This window comes from Pelophylax lessonae, assembly GCF_965119305.1.
Source record: "Pelophylax lessonae genome assembly, chromosome: 5".
In the NCBI taxonomy this organism is placed as follows: Eukaryota; Metazoa; Chordata; class Amphibia; order Anura; family Ranidae; genus Pelophylax; species Pelophylax lessonae.
Genome location: NC_138772.1, coordinates 278,866,046 through 278,877,086, shown reverse-complemented (window position 1 = coordinate 278,877,086; position 11,041 = coordinate 278,866,046).

The following is an 11,041-nucleotide window of genomic DNA, read 5'->3' as shown; positions in this document are numbered from 1 at the left end:
TGGATACAGCATTGCATGACCACGCAGTTGTCAGTTAAAGAAACGCTGTGCCCTGTCGCAAAAATTACCTTGCCATGAATGGGGGTAAATCTTCCGGAGGTCAAGTGGTTAATGTAGTTCTATTCCCAGTGTTATTTGTTTGCCTTACCTTGTAATGATAGGCTCACATGTTGTGGCTGTAATTTGTGTTATCATGTCTGTTCGATTACCCCATGTCCACGTATTCATTCACCTAGCTTGTCTCTATTTGCCAAAGATACAAGACAACTTCCTGTTGCGGGTCATGTAGCATCCAATGCATGTGCTAGCATCTGCTCTGTGTTGGATTGCTAATGTAATAAAAAAAAAATCTTAAATCTGCACCAGTGAGCTCTTTGTGTCAGTAAATTATTTGCCTGCTTACTAGTGATCGACCTATATCGTTTTTTTAGTGCCAATACCAATATGCTGGTCATGGGCCGGGTACTCCGGTTTCCTCCCACACTCCAAAGACATGCTGGTAGGTTAATTAGATCCTGTATAAAAAAATTGGCCCTACTGTGTATGTATGTGAGTTAGGGACCTTAGATTGTAAGCTTCTTGAGGGCAGGGACTGATGTGAATGTGCAATGTATATGTAAAACGCTGCGTAAATTGACAGCGCTATATAAGTACCTGAAATAAAGTAAATAAATAAAATAATGGGCTATCGGTATCCGCCGATATTGGCCGATATTTTCAGACATTTAAAAAATATATATTTTTTAATTTTTATTTGTCACAGGTACTGTTGTGGATGAATCTGGGGGTCTAAAAGACCCCAAACCCCTCCTCTGCACTTAAAAGCATTCAAAACAGCCAAGTTTGGCTGTTTTGAATGCTGTCATTTTTTTAAATATGGCGCCTAATATCCGGAAGTGATGTCATGACATCACTTCCGGGTTTTTACATGGAGAGCCGATCAGAGCCGAACGCGGCTTTGATCGGGTCTTCTCTTCGGCGGCCATGGAGGTAGGATGCCTGGGTCTCCTGGTGGGACGGGAGACCCGGGTGAGCCGCGGAAGGCGGCGGGAGGGGGTATGTCCCCTCCCGCTCCTTGTAATGACAGCCGAGTGGCTTTTTAGCTGCATCGGTCGTCATTACAAGACAGCGACCATCGGCTATGGACGCTGGCACCGGGATGATGCCTCTAGCTGCAGGCATCACTCCGGTACAGCACTTTCCTGGAATATCGGTAACCTCAGGGGCTGATTCCGATATATCGAGAAAGTGCATATCGCCCCCCCCCCCCCCGATATATATCGGAAGCTTTGCCGATAATCGATCGATCCCTACTGCTTACGCCTGTGTTTGATCTAAAAACCGCAGTATAGGCGGTGCAATCTGAGCAACTGACACTATGAAACTACACAATCAATGCACATCTTTTGCAGGTGAAAAACATAAGGTGCGGGCAGGTTTACAATGCTTTTAAGGCCCCTTTCACACATGCTGTCCGTTTGGCCGTTTTTCATCCATCCGTTGACGGATGAAAAACGGACATCAATGCATCTCTATGTAAAAACGGATGACAACTGATGATCATCAGTTAACATCCGTTTTCATCCACTTCCGTCAATGTCCGTTTTTTTGAACGGATGAATGCCCTATTTTTCATCCGTCAAAAAAACGGATCGGACGAAAAACTGATGTCAACTGATGACAACGGATGAAAAACTGATGTCAACTGATGACAACGGATGACAACGGATGGAAAACGGACAACAACGGATGAAAAACGGATGAAAAACGGATAACAACTGATGAAAAACGGATAAAAAACGGATAACAACTGACGAAAAACGGATGACAACTGACGAAAAACGGATGAAAAACGGAAGAAAAAACGGATGAAAAACTGATACATTTGACGTGACTGAACTGATGAACTGAACGGACTGTATGTGTGAAAGGGGCCTAAAGGACAGGTTCCTAATTAAAAAAAAAAAAAAGCCCACCTCCCTAGCTTCCTTATACACTGAACTGAGCTAAATCACCTAAGGTCCTTACTAACCTGCAGACACACACAGCCCAACACTAAATTTTTACCAGCCAGGCTGTAGAAAACACATGAGGCCACTGTCATCGTTGAAGGAAAGTTTAAGGGTCCTTTCACACAGACTTTCCGCCTGGCAGACTCCGTTTTGCTCAGCGCGGATCGATCCGCCGATCCCCGCTGAGCAGGTGGATGACAGGTCTGTCTCCGCTTACTTTGCAGAGACAGACCTGTCAGATCCCCGCTCTCCTCTATGGGAGATCGGATGAAAACGGACCGCCTGTCCCTTTTCATCCGATCCTATCCTATCCGATCCAATCCTCCAGACAGATGGAAAATAGGATTTCACGGACAGGATCGGATAGCTGACATCCGCTGCCCCATAGGGATGTATGGAGCATCTGATCAGGTCGGACCTGATCGGAAAGCCCGTGTGAAAGGGGCCTATAGCAGAGATAGCTCAGTTTAGTATAATTAAGAAGCAAGGTATGGGGTTGGGTTTTTTTTTTTCAGAAATTATGAATTTTTCTCAAGAATATAAGCAAATAACTTTACCCTTCCATGCTTCACTTCCTTACATTTATATAGGCAAGAAGTCTGGTGTCAGATTATTTTCTTTGTGTCTATCTGATGTCTAACCTCTGAGCTGCTTTAGAACATATCCAAACCCTCTGTGAAGTACCTTATAAGACCGTATTTTAAAAAAAAAAATCTCTGTTGAGAAATTTGCTCCTTATTCTGTTCACTTGAAGGGAGTAATGCAATAAAAAAAAAAAATGTAAAAGCAATATTTCGAAGAAATTCCCTGTATGTGCAACTCTGTAAGGAAATGAAACTGATTTGTGCATGATGAGGAAATCTGTGACTCTGTTTCATGCAGAAAGACTGGGTCGTGTGTAGCAACTGGAGAACTTTGTGTTTTACAATCGGTTCACACTGATCCGACTCGAAGTCGCCCCGACTTTGGGCGACGAATGAAGTCGCCCGTGCACCGCGACTTCGGCGCGGCTTGCAACGACTTCACATAATGGAAGTCAATGCAAGTCGCTCCGACTTTGCAAAAAAAAGGTGCAGGAACCTTTTTCTAAGTCGGAGCGACTTGAGTCGCTCTGGTTAGAACGGTTCCATTGCACAGCATGGACCGCTACTTGTCAGGCGACCAAGTCACCCGAAAAGTCGGATCAGTGTGAACCGGCACTTACAGTCATATTATATTAGTTAGAAACTGTGTAGCTTCTTTTGTGCTACAAGCTTCATGAGTTTTTGCTCCAATAGACTTCAATGGTAGCGCCTTAAATGCCGGTTCGCACATATGCGATGCGGGAACCCTGCAAATCCACTGTGGGTTCCTGCATCGCACTCGACTCGCAGGCAATTAGAAACATAGAATGTGTCGGCAGATAAGAACCATTTGGCCCATCTAGTCTGCCCAATATATCTGAATCCTATGAATAGTCCCTGGCCCTATCTTATATGAAGGATAGCCTTATGCCTATCCCATGCATGCTTAAACTCCTTCACTGTATTTGCAGCTACCACTTCTGCAGGAAGGTTATTCCATGCATCCACTACTCTCTCAGTAAAGTAATACTTCCTCATATTACTTTTAAACCTTTGCCCCTCTAATTTAAAACTGTGTCCTCTTGTGGTGCCTTTGCCATATGTGAATCACTGGGGGACACCCCCAGATCAGTTTGCATATCGCAGTGCGAACTGTCAGTTCGGACATGAATGGGATCGCATAGGTGTGAACACCCATGCAATCTGATTCTGGTGTGGACCAAAAAAAGGGTCCTGTGCGACTTTGGTCTAAATGTGATGCAAATTCAGCCATACAATCTGTATGGCTGAATTTGCAACGCACAGACATTGCATGTGATTTGCAGAGTGGTGCGTTGTTAATCACATGTGATGTCTGACATCACATATGTGTGAACCGGCACTAAAGTGATACTAAATTCTCCTTTTTTTTAAAAAAAAATGACAATATATATACTTACCTGCTCCGTGCAGTTGGTTTTGCACAGAGAAGCCCCGATCCTCCTCGTCTCAGGTTCTTCGCCAGCGCTCCTGGCCCCTCCCTCCTGCTGAGTGCCTCCACATCAAGCAGCATGCTATGGCGGCACCCGAGCCAAGCTGCAGCTCCGAGTGTCCATTCAGACATGGAGCCATGGCCCCTCTCTCTCCTGATTCGCTCACTGACATTGATAGACAGTAGTGGGAGTCAATGGCGCCCGCTATGTGTCTCAGCCAATCATAAGGGAGAGTCCTGGCCAGCCGAGTCTCTAGTGCACATCGCTGAATCGAGATGGGGCTCAGGTATGTATTAGGGGGGGCTTCTGCACACAGAAGGCTTTTTATCTGAAAGCACAAAATGCATTATGATAAAAAAAACATTCTGCCTTCACAACCACTTTAAAAAATTTGCAAATCTGTGAGAAAAACAATGCACAAAAATACACGTTGTTCATTTTTCCTCTAGTAATTGGCTTGCAATTATCTAAAAATAATTCAAAAAGGATGCTCAAGCCTCAGATGCCAGCAAAAATGTGCAAAAACACCTGTACAAATGTTCAAAAAGGTCTGCAAAATGACCATAGGCACTCAGCACAAATGCGGATGCCGCTTCACACCAGAATCGCACTGGAATGCACTTCGCATTTCCGTGCAATTCAGTGCAATTTTCAGCCTATTCATTTGAATGCATTAAGTGCATGCACTATTTTAAGAAATCCACTGTAACCGGATGGCATGGTACTGCAGTAGCATGCAATCTGGGGCAGGTAAATGCACTGCATTTGTGTTCTGCATTTGGGGTGTTCTTAGGAATCTATTGTTGATAGGTGGGCAGTAAAAACGCAGCTGAACTGCATCTTCTAATGCCTGTGTGAACAAAACCTGAGACTGTGAGTGACTTCATGTTCTGTTGCTCAAACGCCTCTTTTTATGCCCCTCTACTTCTAGCCTCATGTGTCAACGGGTCCAAAAATTATTTTTAAAACGCACAAAAAAATGAGAGAATAAACAGTTGTTTGTGGACTAGCATTACTGCAATCACCATAGTGCACAATATCTTTGCTTGTCATGCTGTACCATGGACACATAAACCAAACTGAAGATGAATTATTGATTAATAAACCTCTAAATCCAGACAAGCCTCTCATTTCCTAGTTTTCAGTCATATCATTTAGAGTCTATGTAAGCTCCAACAATACATTTTTTCTATTTGCTACCTTTTGGTCTGTTAAATATACAATTGAAAGGTTTTTATTATATCTATTCAACAAGTGTAAAAAAAAAACTGTTCATCCAGCCAGAAATCTTGTAAGCTAATATTTCTTGTACGCTCTACTACTGGACTGTTATCAGTTAGCTTTGTTTCCTGCTATCTTCATGAACTACAAAACACCTCCTGTCATAGATGTAGCACTACTCCCTTGGGAGCTGCTGATTACGGGTTCCCCTGGGTTACCATTAGCAACAACATGACAGTTTGACATTTTTCTCAAGTGTTTTAGCTCAGTCAGGAAACAGTCCAGTAGCTTTGGTTTTTGTGTTTTTATTTGGAACTTGGATAGGAGAAGGGAATGAGTGGGATACTCTGACTTTATACAACTATGTACAATTGGCTGGGACGACTTGAAAATGCTGAGTAAGGCCTCTTTCACAAGGGCGTTCCGTATGTCCGTATATCACCCCATCCGTTTGCGGGTGATATACGGACATAATGCATGTCAATGGGATTGCGGATGTCAGCGGATGACCATCCACTGACATCCGATTTGCGTCCTTTCAGTTCTGTTCCGTTTTTTGGAACGGAACAGAACCCTATTTTTCTTCCGTTTAAAAAATGGAAAGGATGCAAAATCGGATGTCAGCAGTGTCATCCGCTGACATCCGCAATCCCATAGACATACATTATGTCCGTATATCATCCGCAAATGGATGGGATGATATGCGGACATACGGACCGGATGACACAAGTGTCATCCGTGTCCGTAAAAAAAAGTGCTGGAGCGGATCGCAATATGGTCCGCTCCGTGTGAAAGAGGCCTAACGCTGAGTAACGCTGAAAAACGCTAGTCACGGCTAGGCCGCTGCTTCATTTGCCCTTAGCTGTGAAGTATATGTGAATGAGCTTTCTGAGGTAAAGTTAACTGTATTGCTGAACAACGTCATAGTCCTTCCTGGCACCACCTTTGTTCCTACTCTTCAGGGTCAACTACATGGCACCCCCTTTACTGTTATACTTCCTGTGTGAGCTAGCTCCTTGATCCCCTGACTTCGTAGTGGTCCCCTCTATTAGGCAGAACCTTAAGCAGAACTCCTGGTACTCACGATACTGTTTTTCCCAACAGTCTCTGCCAGCAGCTCCACTTGTCAGCGCTCTGGATCCTCTGCAGCTCAGCTCCACACACCTGGTTTACTAGGCCGACTGCCTGAACCACCTTCCTCACACCTACAGGAACAGAGACAGCCGTCCACCTCCTCCTGGGACTTTGCTCCTGCCAAAAGACACCCTGCCTCATGCGCTCCCCGCTTTTATCATCAATCCCATGACGAACCTCTCCAGATGCCAACCCACTGAGACAGTACAAAAGCTTGTGTATCATTGACCAGGTTTCCTCCACTGTCCAACAGGCCTCCCCATTGGATACAGTGGGGACACTCCCTCAGACCAGATGAATAGACACTGAGCACAGAGAACAGACCTAACTAAAGATCAGGCTCCCCTGATAAGCAGCAGAAGCATTAGATGTTTTTACCTAGCACCTGTCCATGAGGGTGTTACATTGAGAAGACAGGAAAGTGTAATGAAGTCCTAATACATTGTGGGGGCTGATACACACGGCTGTACAGTATCCAGAGCCAGCAGATGCTGTATGCATACGCCATTAGACATTAATTAGAAGATGCGGCTGTATGCAACAATGGGCTATAGGTTGCGTAAAGCACACACGTCGATTTTTGCCAGTGTTGCCAAACATCAGTATTTTTACTGGCAGCAAGTGAAAAAACAGGCACTTTTCTCCTGCGAGTAAATGCCAGTGATAGGAAAAGGTTGCCAATAAAAAATATGGCTGTGATGCTGGCCATCCATGCAAGGAGTGGCGAAGCTAGACATTATTTCACCCGGGGCAATGACTTCGTTTGGTGCCCCCACACCAGAGAGAAGTTCTCCATCCATACACTCCTAGCCTCCCACTCAGAGGGGGGAGCGTAATAAATACGAAGATAAGCCATAGGATGGTAATGATAATAAAAGTTTTGGTAATAGTGATTTCAAGCCTCACTTCTGTAGCTGGTTAGGAGGAGCGCTGCCCAGAAAGAAGAAGTGCGCCAAGAAGCTGGTCTTTATTAACCACTTTACCATTGGAGGATTTTGCTGTCCTACGTCCAGGCCACTTTTTGCGATTTGGGCACTGTGCGACTTTAACTGACAATTGCGCCGTCATGCAACGCCGTACCCAAACAAAATTTACGCCCTTTTTTCCCCACAAACAGAACTTTCTTTTGGTGATATTTGATCACCTGTGCGATTTTCATTTTTTGCAATATTAATAAAAAAAAGCGACAATTTTGAAAAAATAAATAACATTTTTTTTTCTACTTTGACAGTTAAAAAATATCCATTATATTCAATTTTTGCCATATAGTTAGGCCAAAATGTATTTATCTACATGTATTTGACAAAAAAATTCTCAATGAGCGTATTTTTAACCGCTTTAAGACCGGAAGATTTTACCCTATTCCTGACCAGGCCATATTTTGCGATTCGGCACTGCGTTACTTTAACGGACAATTGCACGATCATGCAATGCTCTACCCAAATTAAATGTATGTCTGATTTTCCCCACAAAAAGAGCTTTCTTTTGGTGGTATTTGATCACCTGTGCGATTTTTACTTTTTGCGCTATAAACAAAAAAACAGCGACAATTTTGAAAAAATAACAATATTTTTCACATTTTTTTATATGAAATTCCCCCCCAAAAAATGTAAAAATCTAATTTTTTTAACATTTTAGGTTAATTTGTTTTCTGCTACATATTTTTGGTAAAAAAAAATCACAATAAGTGTGTTTTGATTGGTTTGCGCAAAAGTTATCGCAGCTACTAACTACGGGAAATTTATGTCATTTTTATTGTTTTTTTTTTTTAACTAGTAATGGCGGCGATCTGTGATTTTTTTTGCGGGACTGCGACATTGCGGCGGACAGATCGGACCCTTGACTGACATTTTTGACACTTTTGGGGGTACCAGTGACATTACTACAGTAATCAGTGCTATAAATATGCACTGTTACTGTAAAAACTACACTGGCAGGGAAGGGGTTAACTTTATTGGAGCGGGAGGGGTTAATGTATGCCTGGTGCTTACTAACGTGTGTGGGGGGAGGGGACTGTGGGACACGGGCACAGATTGCAGGTTCAGCTATGCTGAACCCTGCAATCTGTCACTGTTTGTCACTCATGAGATCCGCCCGCTTGTTTACACAAGCGGGCGGATCTCCACACTCGATCCCCAATGATCGGGGAAGAGCGGCAGTGATCACCGCCGCTCCTCCCCTGGCCCGACTCCCGCTGTGACTGAATACAATGGGAGCGAGTCTCCGGCGGCGCGCACACGCCGCCCACAAGGTGAGGAGTCCAGCGACGTAGGTCTACGTCGCTGGACGATATCGAGCCACTTTTCCGCAGTACGGTCAACATGACCGGTTGGCAAGTGGTTCAATCCGCTGTGGGGTTGAGGCTTGAAATCTCCACATAAAGCGCTGCTGCTTACTTCTGGCATGGCAGCTAGGGTTGCCACCTTTTCTTCAAGCCAATCCCAAACACTTTAGCAGCACATGCCAATTTGTATTTTTTTTTTTAAGTAGTAAAGACTATAGAATTGTAAAAGACCTGTGACACCTTTGGGTGCCCCAAGGAGAGCAGCAATGTGGTGTGCACAGTGAACAATGAGGGGGGAGAGAAGAGAGAGTGGTCAAAACACTGCAAGCAGAGAGAGAAAAAAAAAAAGCAGGCTGCATTCTCTGTGCATCGCGATACATAGTGTGAACTGGCTCTTCTAGCGGAACTAAAGTCCCGCTGTAAAAAACTGAGTAGGCAAGCTTTTATTGCAGAAGAGACAAACACTGTCTTTTCTCCTATGAAATGCCCTGATCTGGCTGCTCGCTGTCTCCCCCAACACTGTTACCTGAGCTGCGCCTGCGCAGATCAGATTACAGGGTTGGGCTGGTCTACGATTGCTGGGGTGATGGCCTCCTGTGCATGCACAGGAATGACATCATTCCCCCCTGGCTAATGATGAGTCTTGAAGACCGGCACTCAGAGGAAGATGCCGGTGCCAGTGCAGGGCAGTTGGACAGGTAAGTATGGAGACTTTAGTTCCGCTATAAGCTGGGTACACACGAATAAAAAGTCGTACAGTTCAGCAGGAACCACCTGACTTTCAGTATGTGTGTACCGCTGTCTGTTCAACAGAAGCTGGTCTAGTGACCAGCTTCTGTTGAATGACCAGGTGAACAGCTGGTCTAATGACCAGCTTCTGTTGAATGGGCATGCTGGAAAACCAGCATTCGATCAGCGCTTACAGCCAATGCCCTGGTAGTGTGGGGGAGGGTGAGTCCCAGCTGTAAGAAAAAAAATAGCACAGTGGGAGAGATCCCAGCATCGACACCGCTTTTGTTAATGTGGGGATCTACTTTTGAACGAAAAAAAACAGGATGCGTGTACCTGGCTTTACCTCCGTAGGTGATGAGTTGTCAGTGTTCATGCACCTGTGTTGCACTTTAAGAATTTCACACCTCCACTTTTTTTTCCCTTCTTTCTGTAGGGATCCCAGGACTAATCAAAGTGATTCTGGTTGGTCAGCACTGGCATGTGACTATGCAAAAAAAGAATTTTTCTATGCAAACAAACGGCCTATTTCTCTTAAATATTGTTCACAAATCTGTCTAAATCTGTGTTAGTGAGCACTTCTCCTTTGCCGAGATAATCCATCCACCTCACAAGTGTGGCATATCACGATGCTGATTAGACAGCATGATTATTGCACAGGCCACTCTAAAATGTGCAGTTTTACTGTATTGGGGGGGGGGGGGCTGAAAACCAGTCAGTATCTGGTGTGACCACCATTTGCCTCACGCAGTGCAACACTTCTCCTTTGCATAAAGTTGATCAGGTTGTTGATTGTGGCCTGTGGAATGTTGGTCTACTCCTCTTCAATGGCTGTGCGAAGTTGCTGGATATTGGCAGGACCTGGAACACGCTGTCGTATACGCCGATGCAGTTTTTGCATGGCCAGCATACTCACCGGACATGCTCAATGGGTGACATGTCTGGTGAGTATGATGGCAATGCAAAAACTGGGATGTTTTCAGCTTCTAGGAATTGTGTACAGATCCTTGCAACCTGGGGCTGTGCATTATCATGCTGCAACATAAGGTGATGGTCGTGGATGAATGGCACAACAATGGGCCTCAGGATCTCATCACGGTATCTCTGTACATTCAAAATGCCATAAATAAAATGCATCTGTGTTCGTTGTCCCTAACATACGCCTGCCCATACCATAACCCCACCGCCACCATGGCCCACTCAATCTACAACGTTGACATCAGCAAACCGCTCACCCACACGATGCCATACATGCCATTGTTTTGACTGAATCGCACATCGGTTGGATAAAAAAAAGTGTATGAGACTGCCACAAGTCACAATCATATCTCAAAGCAGAGCTCCACCTACAAGGGTAAACTCTGCTTTCTTGCAACTTTTTTGGGGGGCGGGGGGTTTTGACAGGTACCCGCTCCCACTTCCGGGTAAGATCGACGAGGCGATCTACGAGTATGTCTGGCCCCTCCTCCTTCCCTCCGCTGCCTTCTTGGACACACATAGGTCCCAGAAGATGAATCTTCTGAATGCTCACATGACCTCCCGCCACTCTCCTCCTGGCTGATGTCAGCGGGGAATCTCGGCCCCTCCCACTGTAGTGCTCAGAGCGGGGAAGGAGAGAGCCGGCAG